The sequence below is a fragment of the Lepisma saccharinum genome, chromosome 14 (genome assembly GCF_977018435.1).
Source record: "Lepisma saccharinum chromosome 14, izLepSacc3.1, whole genome shotgun sequence".
NCBI lineage: Eukaryota > Metazoa > Arthropoda > Insecta > Zygentoma > Lepismatidae > Lepisma > Lepisma saccharinum.
In genome coordinates, this window is record NC_139242.1 from 7,572,669 (window position 1) to 7,586,884 (window position 14,216).

At 36.8% G+C, this 14,216-nt stretch overlaps 1 long non-coding RNA gene across 1 annotated transcript in view; it reads left to right on the top strand.

Moving 5' to 3' along the window:
- LOC145998421 (uncharacterized) overlaps positions 1-7,325 on the top strand; it is a 13,692-nt gene extending 6,367 nt beyond the window's left edge. The window contains exon 3 of the long non-coding RNA XR_014443311.1: positions 7,102-7,325. This is a non-coding gene — a long non-coding RNA (uncharacterized LOC145998421). The remainder of the gene's footprint in view (positions 1-7,101) is intronic.
- The last annotated feature ends 6,891 nt before the right edge of the window (positions 7,326-14,216 follow it).

Below are 14,216 nucleotides of genomic sequence, written 5' to 3' on the forward strand. Positions count from 1 at the left end.
ATCCTTCAATTTTCCTTCCTTCTCTCTGGAGGAGTCCATTTTTTCCTATCTCTTCCTCTTTCCTTCCTTGCTGGATCTTCCATTAATTTAACCTCACTTTCTCTCTGGAGAAGTCCATTTTCCTATCTCCCTCTGTTCTCCATGCTGGATAATCTTCCTTCATTTTCCTTCCTCCTCTCTAGAGGAGTCCATTTTTTCCATCTATCTCTCTCTCTCTCTCTTCCCCTTTATAGATTATCTCCAATCTCACTCTCTTTCCTTTGATGAATTAACTTCCTTTAATGTTCCTCCCTTCCTTCTGGATGAGATCATTCTTCCTATTGTTTTCTCTTCTCTTTGGTGGATTACCTTCCTTCAATGTTCCTCCCTTCTTTCGGGTGGACTCCAATTTAAGTATCTCCAGCTCATCCCCTTGGTTCATTATCTTCTTTCAATTTTCCTTCCTTCTCTCTGGAGGAGTCCATTCTTCCTATCTCTCTCTCTCTTCCCCTTGGTGGATTATTTTCCATCAACTTTTTGCCTTCTCTATGAAGGGATCAATTCATTCTATCCCTCTCTCTTCCCCCTCATTTATTAATTTTATTCAAATTTCCTTACTTCTCTCTGGAGGAATCCTTTCATAGTATCTCTTCCTCTTTCCTTCGTGGATTATCTTCCTTTTTACTTTCCTCCATTCTCTCTGTCCATTCTTCCTATCTCCCTTTCTTCCCTTGGTATATTATCTTCATTAAATTTTCCTACCTTCTCTCTAGAGGAGTCCATTCATCTTATCTCTGTCTCTTCTTCTTTGTGAATTATCATCCATTAATTTTCCTCCCTTCTCTCTCTGGAGGAGTCCATTCTTTCCATCTCCCTCTCTTACCCTTGTTGGATTACCTTCCTTCAATTTTCCTTCCTTCTCTCTGATTGAGTCCATGTTTCCAATTTATCTCTATCCTCCTCTTTTGGATCTTCCATTAATTGCACCCCCTTTCTCTCTGTAGGAGTCCGTTTTTCCTAACTCCCTCTCTTCCTCTTGCTGGATAATCTTCCTTAATTTTTTCTTCCTCCACTCTACAGATGTCCATTTCTCTTATCTCTCTCTCTCCTCCCCTTCGTGAATTATCTTCCCTCAATTTTCCTTCCTCCTCTCTAGAGGAGTCCATTTTTTCCATCTATCTCTCTCTCTCTCTCTTCCCCTTTATAGATTATCTTCCAATCTCACTCTCTTTCCTTTGATGAATTAACTTCCTTTAATGTTCCTCCCTTCTCTCTGGATGAGATCATTCTTCCTATTGTTTTCTCTTCTCTTTGGTGGATTACCTTCCTTCAATGTTCCTCCCTTCTTTCGGGTGGACTCCAATTTAAGTATCTCCAGCTCATCCCCTTGGTTCATTATCTTCTTTCAATTTTCCTTCCTTCTCTCTGGAGGAGTCCATTCTTCCTATCTCTCTCTCTCTTCCCCTTGGTGGATTATTTTCCATCAACTTTTTGCCTTCTCTATGAAGGGATCAATTCATTCTATCCCTCTCTCTTCCCCCTCATTTATTAATTTTATTCAAATTTCCTTACTTCTCTCTGGAGGAATCCTTTCATAGTATCTCTTCCTCTTTCCTTCATGGATTATCTTCCTTTTTACTTTCCTCCATTCTCTCTGTCCATTCTTCCTATCTCCCTTTCTTCCCTTGGTATATTATCTTCATTAAATTTTCCTACCTTCTCTCTAGAGGAGTCCATTCATCTTATCTCTGTCTCTTCTTCTTTGTGAATTATCATCCGTTAATTTTCCTCCCTTCTCTCTCTGGAGGAGTCCATTCTTTCCATCTCCCTCTCTTACCCTTGTTGGATTACCTTCCTTCAATTTTCCTTCCTTCTCTCTGATTGAGTCCATGTTTCCAATTTATCTCTATCCTCCTCTTTTGGATCTTCCATTAATTGCACCCCCTTTCTCTCTGTAGGAGTCCGTTTTTCCTAACTCCCTCTCTTCCTCTTGCTGGATAATCTTCCTTAATTTTTTCTTCCTCCACTCTACAGATGTCCATTTCTCTTATCTCTCTCTCTCCTCCCCTTCGTGAATTATCTTCCCTCAATTTTCCTTCCTTCTCTCTGAAGGAATCCATTCTTCCTATATCCCCTTCTTCAGTTTGGCGGAATATCTTCTTTCAATTTTCCTCCCATCTCTCTGGATAACAATATTCTTCCTATCCCTCTCTCTCCTTTCTCCTTGTTAATTTATCTTTCTTCAATGTTCCTCCCTTATCTCTGGAGGAATTCATTCTCAGTATCTCCAGCTTTTCCCATTGGTGGACTATCTTCCTTTAATTTCCTTCATCCTATCTTCAGGAGTCTATTCTTCCAATCTCTCTCTCTGCTCCCCTTGGTGAATCTTCCATTAATTGCCCCACCTCTTTCTCTCTGGAGTAGTACACTCTTTCTACCTCTAGATTACTTCCGTTTTAAATTTCCTCTCCTCCCTCTGGAGGAGTCCATTCTCCCTATCTCGCTCTTTCTCTCTTTGCTTTGATGAATTATTTTCCTATAATTTCCACTCTTCTCTCTAGAGGAGTACATTCTTTCTATCTCCTCTGCTTCATTTTGGTGGATTATTTTCCTTAAATTTTCCTTCCTTTTCTCTGGAGGACAACATTCTTCCTATCTCTCTATCTCTTTTACCCTTGTTAATTTATCTTCCTTCAATCTTCCTCCCTTCTCTCTGGAGGAATCTATTGTTCCTATCTCTCTCTTGCTGTCTTTTCTTTGATGAATTATTTTCCTATAATTTTCCCTCCTTCTTTCTAGAGGAGTACATTCATTCTATCCACCCTGCTTCATTTTGGTGAATTATCTTCCTTCAATTCCTCCCTTCTCTGTGGAGGACAACATTCTTTCTATCCCTCTCTCTCTCTCTCTTATCTCCTTGTTAATTTATCTTCCTTCGATGTTCCTCCCTTCTCTCTGGAGGAATCTACTGTTCCTATCTCTCTCTCTTTCTGTCTTTGCTTTGACGAATTATTTTCCAATAATTTTCCCTTCTTCTCTCTAGAGGAGTACATACTTCCTATCTCCCCTGTTTCAGTTTGGTGGATTATCTTCCTTCAATTTTCCTCCCTTCTCTCTGGAGGACAACATTCTTCCTATCTCTCTCTCTTTTTCCCTTGTTAATTTGTCTTCTTTTAATTTTCCTCCCTACCCTCTGGAGGAGTCCATTCTACATATCTCTCTATTACTGTCTTTGTTTGGTGGATTATTTTCCTATAATTTTCCCTCCTTCTCTCTAGAGGAGTACATTCATTCTATCTCCCCTGCTTCATTTTGGTTGATTATCTTCCATCAATTTTCATTCCCTCTTCATGGTGTCCATTTTTCCTATCTCTCTCTCTCTCTCTCTCTGCTCCACTTAGTGGATCCTCTATTAATTGCACCCCTCCTTTCTCTCTGGAGAAGTCAATTTTTCCTATCTCCCTCTGTTCCCCTTGCTGGATGATCTTCCTTCAATTTTCCATCCTCCTCTCTACAAGAGTAAATTTTTCCTATCTCTGTCTCTCCTCATCTTTCTTCAAATTTTACTTCCTTCTCTCTGAAGGAGTACATTCTTCCTATCTCACTCTCTATCCTTTCATGGGTTATCTTCCTTTAATTTTCATCCCTTCTCTCTGGATGAGTCCATTCTTCCTGTCTCTTTTTCTTCTCTTTGGTGGATTATCTTATATCAATGTTCTTTACTTCTCTCTGGAGGAATCCATTCTCAGTAACTCCAGCTCTTCTTCTTGGTGGATTATCTTCCTTTAATTTTCCTTTATTCTCTCTCCAGGAGTCCATTCTGCAAATCTCTCTCTTTCCTCCCCTTAGTGGATTTTCCATTAATGGCCCACCTCTTTCTCTCTGGAGGAATCTATTGTTCCTATCTCTCTCTTTCTGTCTTTGCTTTGGTGGATTATATTCCTTTAATTTTTCCTCCTTCTCTCTGTAAGAGTACATTCTTCCTATCTCCCCTGCTTCATTTTGGTGGATTAACTTCCTTCACTTTTCATCTCTTCTCTCTGATGGACAACATTCTTCCTATCCCCCTCTCTCTCTTTTTCTCTTGTTAATTTAACTTATTTTAATTTTCCTCCCTTCTCTCTGGAGGAATCCATTGTTCCTATCTCCCTCTCCTTCATTGTTGGATTGCCTTCCTTAAATTTTTCTCCCTTCTCTCTGGATGAGTGAGAATCCAGCAAGAAGAAGAGTGAAGATGAGAAAAACTCAATCTTCCAAAGAGATAGGAATGAGATAGCTGAAATGGAATCACAATGGGGAAAGTTGAATATAAGAAGAACTGGTTCCTATTAGGAGAAAGGAGAGATGTAGGAGGAAATAACTGCACAATGGAGAAACATAAAAAAAAGGTAAAGTCCTCCCCTGTGCATAGCACCATGCCATGAAGGCGTATAGGGGGTGTGGGGGTAACGCCCCACACTTTCTTGATCCAGTCGTGAGTGGGGGTGATGTGATCAGCATCACGCCCCTGACCGCCTTTACCCCCCAGGGTTTCCACCAGGTACCCATGTTATTTCACGCTGGGTGGGCGCCGGGGCCGCTTCCAATGTTAGAAAAGTTCCCGGATTTGAACTAGCCGGGGATCAAACCCGGGATCTTTAGCATGGTAGTCAGACGCATTACCGACTGAGCCACCACGGCCACCACAATGGAGAAACATAATAATATTTAACTGAATGATTCAAGAAGATGTATGGTACAAAGGAGGAAGTAAAACCACTGAGAGCAAGAAATTGAGGGAAACATTCATCATCCAAGGAAAGGAGAATTAGATAGGAAGAACTGAGTCTTTAAGTAGAAGGGAAAGATAGGCAGAATGTATATTTTGATGAAGGGATACTCATAAATAACATCAAATCCTAAGCTCTCAAACTTGCGAACTGCAATGGGAACCTTAAATCAATTACTTAATGTGCTCCATCACTGAGATGGTAATGTAAAAAGGGAGTACACTGTAAGGGAAAATTTTGAAGGTGGTTAATTTTTCATCTGTTTTAGTTGTTGTACTAAGTCTTCTACAATAATGGAAGGAGATTGGAGAGAGAGAGAAATAGAGATATAGAGAGGAGAATAGGTGTAAAATTAATCCACCAAGGTGAAGAGAGGAAGACAGGAGAAATCAAATCAACTAATGAAGAGGGAAGAGGAATGTAGGAAAGAGTAAAGGAAATTTGTTACCTTAATATGTTCTCCTTCCTTTCTTCTCTTGATTAAGGATAACTGTTTATTTACTCCAAAATCTGATGCACAGTGTTTCTTCCTGTTCTCCTTGCAAGATAAATTGATTCTCTAGAACAAAGTAAGAAATGATGCAGGAGCATAATAGAATGCACATATTTATGGGTAACGATCATGCATAACCCATTGTAATTTATTGCTCCCTAAAATTTTAGAACCTTCTTAGGTGATAAATGAATGCCCAGTGAGGACAATTCTGAGTGATTTCTATTCCTCTTTAGAAGTTATGAATATTCCACATACACTTATCTGTGCAAAACATTTACTTGCAACAGGTTCTTTCAGACTACATATTATTTAAAAAAAAAACATAGAAAAAATATTTTTTCAACAACACTAGATATCATAAAGTGGCACTGTTATTCTTGATTGACATTAGCTATTAAGGGTTTTTCTTCCAACAATCACTAGGTTTGATGACCAATTGAATTGTTTTAATTTACAGTAAATTTTGTAATAGAAAACACCGGATAAAACCAAACCTTTCTTCCCTCACTTACAGTACTCACAGCTTTTAAAAGAGCATTTCATCTTCAAGAGCTCTATGCAGATAAATAGCCAGCACTCTCTCCATTCATGTGAGCTGTTTTACATTTGATTCCCATTAGGAGCTACTGTATTTCGGTGTACAGAAATACTGGTTTATGTATAGTGTTTATTTTAAAAGAAATAAAAAATAAAAAAAATAAAAAAGGAAAACTATTGGAAAGAAAGAAGTAGTAGATATCAGTCTAGAAATCAAAAATATCAAGAGTGATGGAACTTAATGGAACTTGATTTGCCTATAACCAATTGCCCAATGAGAAACTACTGTCCATGACAGAAATATTGAGCCCTCTACTTGTAAAATTGAACTCCTTAGGAGAAGAAAAGTCAAATATATCTTGTTAGAAAGCTTCAAGTATCTACTATTAAATAAGTGTCTTCTGAAAATTATTCTTCATTGCATTTTCTTATAATAAGGAAAATTCACTAAAAAGTGTTGTTTTTTCTCCCATTTTGCAAGAATTGGGAACTTAAAATCATACATTTTATAAAGAACTCCTGATAAAATATTGAGATATTTTGTACTTGAAGACGGATTATTTTTGCACCTCTGTGGGAACATTCAAATTCACATCTTCACTAGATACTTCAAAAATTGAAATTTTAGGGAAACGTGCAATCTTGAAATGCATAATTACAAATTAAATGAAATTGTAAAAAAGCAGTTGATATGACACATTAGATCCAAATCCAAAAGTTTGAAGTGTGTATCTCAAGTATGACCAAAGATATAAATTATTATTTACCACTCCTAATATCATAAATCCGCGGATGATGTATGGCAAGATGCGGCCAATCTCTGACTCGACAGTCTGCAGGTGACTTCCAGAACATTGCCACCTCCTCGTTACATGGCCTGAGGGAATCTTGAAGTTCGTTCCATTGGTCCGATCCAAAGCATTGTGACAGTTTAGAACAATGAATAAACAATATGTCATACTATGAATTAAAGCCATTTTCTTTGTTTACTGTAGTTTTTGTTACATTTTCTAGCTCTTGTCCAATCTTTGTAATGACCTGGACAATACATGGTAATTCTTTGTTATTTAGTTAAAATATTGTGTTTTTTATGATGTCATAGACAACTATGTGTCAGATGGACAAATAGACTAATCTTGATGTGCCAGGACCTGGCAACATTTAACAAACTGATTGATTTATCAACAAGCAAAAATACCATAGCAACAAGGGATATATAGTGGAAAAAGATTGCTGTTTAAAACCTGCCTAATGAGGCGGAGAATATTCAAAGAAGGAATTCATTAGTTTCATTAATAAATATCCATTTTGACATTTCAGAAATACCTTCTCATGTTTTCAAGATTATAAACTGGGCATTGAAGAATTCCACAATAAGTATCTTGTTTAAATGTCTACAATATTTTACACATAGTGGTTGTGGGGAAAGATATAAAATGCACTCCTCAACAAGGAGCAGACCAGGAGAGGTGGTAGCTGAGCTTTCCGTATTACAGCACTACAGGCCACTGGTTGTTACTAGCCATCAAAAGCAACCAGTGAGAGTGTACCTAATGCTACCCTCTGATGTGATCACAGCCTTCAGTGTCAATTTCACCACCATTTTGAATCCAAGAGGAGCAAGAAAAGAGCAAGACAGTCCAGTATTTCGGTTACAGAACTCAAGGATAATTTGCTAAACAAAAGGAAAAGTGACAGTCCGTGAACAGAAGAGAAAAGGATGAGAAATATGTAAATAAAAATTGGTGAACCAAGAGACATTTTGTGTTTGTAATGCATTTTCTTTATCTAAATTACTGTTTCCACAATGCACGTTAAGTTATGTATGTATGATACATGAAGAAAGTGTGCACAGTTTACAACTATATTGATAAAGATAAAATCTCTCATGAATTGAGCCCTCAATCCAATGTTAGAAGCTCAGCTTTTACTAGATTACCTTGAAAAAAAAAGGCAGAACATAAATGGTACCACCGTTAAGCCTTGTTTCCATGGCAAAAATTATTGTATAAAAGAATTCTGAATGAATTTATTGTGAATCTTTATCTGAAGAAGACCCTGTTAAAGGGTAGAAACATTACGTTTTAGTGTATCCTTTATACATTAAATTTTGCATTGGTGTGCATTTAAATGTTTTACAAAACATCAGTGAATCATCAACATTGCTGAAATTGTTATTCCATATTTTCCTTATTTTATGTTGCTGTCTTGCCCCTTGAGGCACTCAATGATGAAGAAGTGATATTGGCAAAGGAACTCTAACGAGGAAATACCCGTGTCTGTGCTAGATCTCAAACCAGGAGTTTTCAGTGCTAAGATCTTTGGTTAATCACCAAATGTTATTGGCTTCTGAATTTGCTAGATATTAACAATTCCAATAGCTTGAATTGCGATTTTTTAAAATTAGCATCAGGAAAAATGCTGTAGATTACAGAAAATGTTTGTCAATGGAAACAAGATAGTACAATATAACACTGGATTTCAACCAGTGAGTTATGGACAAATTTATACAGTGGAATTTGATTTTATATTTTTCAGGGAATCGAGTTGAAAAAACTTAAAACACTTGGAAAATCAGGAATATTTTGTATTATCTTGCTCTATTGGGACAATGGGAAATTGAATCCACTAAGTCTTGATTTTATTTCATTTTGTCTTTTCTTTTATCTATTCTAATGTGTATTCTCATGCATGTAGAGAAATTGTTATTAGAAAGAGACATGGTTAAATTATAGGCAAATGGAAAATGCTATGGAAAAAAAGACAAAAAGTATTATTTTCTGGAATTAAGCTACAGAGCGCTCCACACATACAAAACCAACCTTCAACAACTTCTTCTTCCCATGGGATTTCTGGCTTCTCTTCAATTGTCTCAGTTCTCTGCATCCTTCATATCCTAATTGTATAGCGTAAGTTTAGAAATTCATGATTTTGTTGAACTCATATTTCACCCTCAGAGACAGTTATTTGTGTTTGTCTGCTGTCTCCATGGTACTCTTACTATCTGCAACAATCAAACTCATTATTCATGTAACAAATAACTCACCCAATCAAAATTAATCAGCAGACATTGGCTCTATTTAAAGATAAAGAAAAACTTGTAAGTCATGAAAGAGAACCCAACTGGAAAAACTCACACAGCTTCTATATAACCTAACACTTAGTTACAGCACAAGTTTTACTCATTGGCTGTGTAAAAGAAGCAATCTCATTTCTTTTGTAACGTAACTATTAAATGAATAGATGAACAGAATTTTTGATGCAATATCTGTGTGATGGTCATATTTTCTAGGTATGAGAATGTGTCTCTCTGTGGCTGACTTAATACCCTGAGTTGCTGACTTAAGATGATTTTTTGGCAAAACCCTTCAGAAAATTGCATCCATGCTAAGCAATAATTTTGGGTCCATGAAAAGGGAAAAGAATTAAGTATATCACTAAATATTAAAAAAAAAAAAATCATAATTCCCTCCCTTAAATTTTTTCAACCCACTAAGGAATTTGTGAGTCATCAGTGGGTTGGTGAGAGACTTTGATATTTGGAGACATTTGCAGTATAGGTATGTTTTGAATACATATACAGACAAATTCTTAGGTTTCCAGTGATTCAGGTTAGGTTGTATTGGGGTTTAAGATCTGGCTTGTCATCATTCTTCTCAATATTTCATCTTTGAACCACAGCTTGAGTCTTGTCTACTGAAGCCATTGGTTTTCTGTCTTGGGATAGAAAAGAATATCCCACTTCTCATCAGTTGTCTCCAACAAAAACCTGTTGCCATGTGGCATGTGGTGGAGAAATTTCAAAGAAAAGTGTGGCAACTTGCTGAACTTCATCTGAGGTCATGGAAAACCATTCAAGATCAGCTGATGACAAGGATGTTGCAAGTAGCAAATGATGCATAGCCCTCGTCTGTTGCTAATTGTCAGCTGTTGCTTCCAGGGTGCTTGGAATGGGACCTCAGTATTGGTGTATTGGTGGTTACTGCTCGTGGACAACTTGCTTATAGATAAGACTGATATCTTCAGACAAAAAGAGTTAGACTTTTTTTGTAGGATGCACTATCACTTCAGATGCTATGCTATAAATTTCCTTCACCGTTCAACCCATTTTTTAAGCAGTGGTACACAAACAAAGGGAAACTCCTCAAACATCTTAATCGCAATTGTTAAGCCCATGGGTGTGTACAGATGATGACCAGTACCCGCTCCACTCTACTACACATTTAACACCTGTTTGGAGGAGCATCGGCCTCTGTTCCACAAAATGCTACAAATTTATGACTCATCCTGATATATCTATTGGATTTAGATTATTTTACATTACTTTCAGCATGTCTAGGTTAACTGTGATGATGAGGATGAATAAGGATGTCATGAAATGACGATAGAACAAATACATTGATAAATCTATGGCTTAGCCAAGATTCAAACTTATGACCTCCTGGCTTCGAAGAGCATTACACAAAACCACTCCAACACAAATGTTAGCTTCAATTCACCAATTTCATTTACACATCTTTCATCCATACCATCACAAATTAACTATAGAAATAGAAGAGAATTATGAGGATGAAGCGATTTCAGAATGAAACACCGATGTAAAAGCAAGTGTTGCAAATTTTTCTGTTACTTTTAAGGAACATGTAGGCCAGCAACTAGTGCTTTGAGACTATGGGTGTGCATCTCAGCCTCACATCCAGAAGAGGAGATGTCAATCCTCCAATTACTCACACTTAGTTTTGAAGACATATGGGCCTAACAGAGGCAATGTGATTTTCCAGAGTAGGGAAAAGGTTCTGTGATGTTCATTAACTGTTTTAATAGGGATGAAAACATACTCTCATTTGTTTCAATTTCTACATAATACACTACAATGTATCAAACTTTAGCTCCTTTGATGTTTATCTGAAAAGCAAGTTTTGGTTATAGGCAGATAAACATTCGTCAAGCAATTATAGTATTTTTTCTTCAAAATATTGAAAATAATTTAAATAACACTATTTTCTATACATAAGGAAATATATATATTACATAAAATCTGATCTCTGTACGTACACAGTTAAAATTAAATATGAGTTTTGAACTATTTATGATTATTCGCAAGAGGTTCAATGTTGTAAGTTCATTATGGAAGTTAATTTATGTTAAAGAAAGCTCAATACAAAAACAAATTCATACTTCCATTAATATTACATCATTTGGTCATCGTTGCTCACAAAACTTTACACTGTCAGAAATTTTAAAATGGAAATTTCCTTTTTGTTCATTCGGATGGGTAGGTACATGTTATAGTTTCACATCATACCAAGGTATGTTGTGATTTTTTAACCCCAGTTTCACTCTCATGTGTTTTCCCCTCCTCTTTCTTCCTCCCTACTCACAAGGTTCCTTCTCTTTTACATTCAAGGCAAGATACCAAGAGTTTGTGTGTTTCTATGATGCTGTCATTGTCAGAATAGGGTGAGATGATGATGATCAGTTCTACTAAAATGAGAAAGACCATAGCAAACTTGTGATAAATAATAAATTGGATAGTCATTTGTTTCTCCTTCTGCTTCCCTATTGCTCATGCCTGTTTGTTCAATGCACTTGAATATGTCAAGGAACTGGATATTGTCCCAAGTTTTGAATGGAAGTGTAATGCACATGTGCTTCATTCATTTATTCACATTTATTGTACATCTATTTATCATGGATAAAGATGAAAGCAACGAGTTTTTGACAGCACTCTTCATTTTACAATGCAGAAACAGGGTAACAATAATGTAAAGAGCTGGTTGCTTCATTCACATCCTCGCTATTTGAGCAGATTTGAAAACTCGATGACAGCAGTAGAGGTTTTTTCTTCTTGTGGTACAGATTTGCCATATCGAATTTTCCATTTCTGAGGGAGGAAAAATCTCGATTCGCAATGATATCTGAGTTGTAACACTATACGATGAGATAGGAATGTCAGTGCATTACTGGGGAAAGTTTCTCACAGCTGTAAGACCCACTGATAGGAGTCCTTGGAATTCAGTCACTACAAGAGATTAACAACAAACAAAAACACTGGTGATATATGGAAACAAATGGAATGTGAAGTGGCTTGCAAATATTTGATATTTCTTTTAAGAAGATTGCTCTTAATAAATTAGTATATAAAAATTAATAGGTTCATAGCTTTATTTGGGTTAGCATGTATGACTGTGCAAGTAGGAAGGAGCTTCCATTGAGGTAGACAATGGTTATTGCTAGAGCCCGGATTTCCATGCACAAACAAACAGCAAAATATGCATGCAAATATGCACGAAAAATATCAAAAATATGCACTAAGATATGCATGAACAATATACAATTAATTTTGTTTTTCAAACATCTTACCTTAATAATATCAAAAATATGCACTAAGGTATGCATGAACAATATACAATTATTTTTTTTCTCCAAACATCTTACCTTAATGACTCTGTTGCAATGAACTATGTCTTCCTTAGGTTTTCTTCCGTAAACCCTCTGCGTTTATCAGTGAGAAACATTTTGTAGATCGAGAAGTTCCTTTCTACATCAGCAGCAGTCACTGGTGCATGTGAGAAACATCAAACTTCCTTCTGTGTTAGGTCCTCTACCAAGTTCACATTTTCGCCATTCAGTACATTTGCAATGCCACAGATTGTTCTGCACCCGGGATTTTTGTCTAATACTTAGGAAAGTTTTTCTGATGCTCTTTTGGCAAAACCGTGAGTTTCACTGGACAAATTTTGCGATACTTCGCCCAACAAGGACAGTGAATGCTGCAAAGGATTATTACGGGACTCTAACTGTGTAATAATTGCAGGTATACTCAAGAAGTGGTCGTGTATGTACTTAATTTTGTTCTCAATGCCACTTCTAGAGAAACATTTCTGTGACACACAAAGAGCGGCTGCATCTTCTGGTTTTAGTGAGTCTATGACTGCCTTCACTTCATTGAAATTTTCTGCATAATACGACACAGCTTCCAGCCACGAGCCCCATCATGTTAATACTGGTTGCGTAGGTAAAGGAACATTTTTCGCCACTTCGCGAAGGAGCTTTCACAAATACTTTATTTACATTTGATACAAGTGCGTCTACTTCCGGGTATTGGTATCTGATTATTTCTGGTACGCGATGAAGACAGTGTGCAAGACAAGTCAGATGGAATAATTTAGGATACAACACTTTCAAACCAGCTGCTGCTTTGACAATGTACGGGGCCGCGTCAGTAACAAACAGTAACACATTGTCATACTGGATGTGATCTGGCCACAACAAAGTTAACGAATCGTTGAATAATTTGGCAATTGTGAAATGATTCACTTTCTCAAACACCTCGATATTCAGTAAGTAGGGTTTACCAGTCGCCTTCATTGCACCAACAACAGCATTGCAAACACAACGTCCTGCCGTGTCAATAGTCTCATCGATAGACACCCATATTTTCTCGTGCTTCAACGCTTCACGAATTTCTCCCATGACCTCATTAAAACAAACAGGCACATAGTTTTTACGTAGTGTTGATTCATCTCGCACCTTCTTTCCCATGTACTTTTCAAGGAAACCTCGTAGATGGGCATTGCTCAGTTTCCACAAAGGAATATTAGCACTCACAAAGGCAGGGCACAGATCTACATAGAATGTATCGCTTACTGTGCATTCAGATGTTGAATTAGTGGACGCAATAGTAAGCATTTGTTGTTTACTGCGCGATCTTCTCTGAAGGGCTTTCCTGTGTCTTGCTGTATTTACATGTTGAGTAACTTGAAATTTCTTCTCTGCTGAAATTTTTTTCTCGCACACCACACAGAACAAAACTGAAAAACTTCTGTAAATACACTACTTCCAAATTCTTGTACGTATTTACGCAACAATACAGCCTTACTTGATTTTTCAGGTGGAATGTTTAACAGAACACAACATTCTTGAACTCCTTTGATACTGACAGCAGAAACCCTTTCTACATAGTTGCCAAGTCACGAGAAAGGCTTCGCGCTAGTTGACAGTTGTAAAAGCATCAGAAGGTGCTAGATCGCTGTTGTTTAAAAAGCAGTACATAAAATCCCGAAAAAAAAACCTTTAAAAATTATATTGTATATTTTATATTAAATTGGTATGTTCGCCATTCGGTTATCGCTGTGCAGTCGAAAGTGAATTTACCAACGATTGTGGGCGACAAAATCAACGCTATTTTCTCTTGATAGACTATGAAATATGCTAGTATGTAGCAATAAAATTCGAAATATGCCTTATCCTGCAAAGTTTAAGAAATATGCATGAACAACAAAATTCACTCAAAATATGCACTTATATGCGCTATCAAATGTGTCTCAAAAGACTCTTTACAAGTTAGTTGGAAAGAAAAAAATATTTTCCATAAGTTTTTGCATGTTACATGAAACATGCATTTCACATATAAATCGGGGCTCTAGTTATTG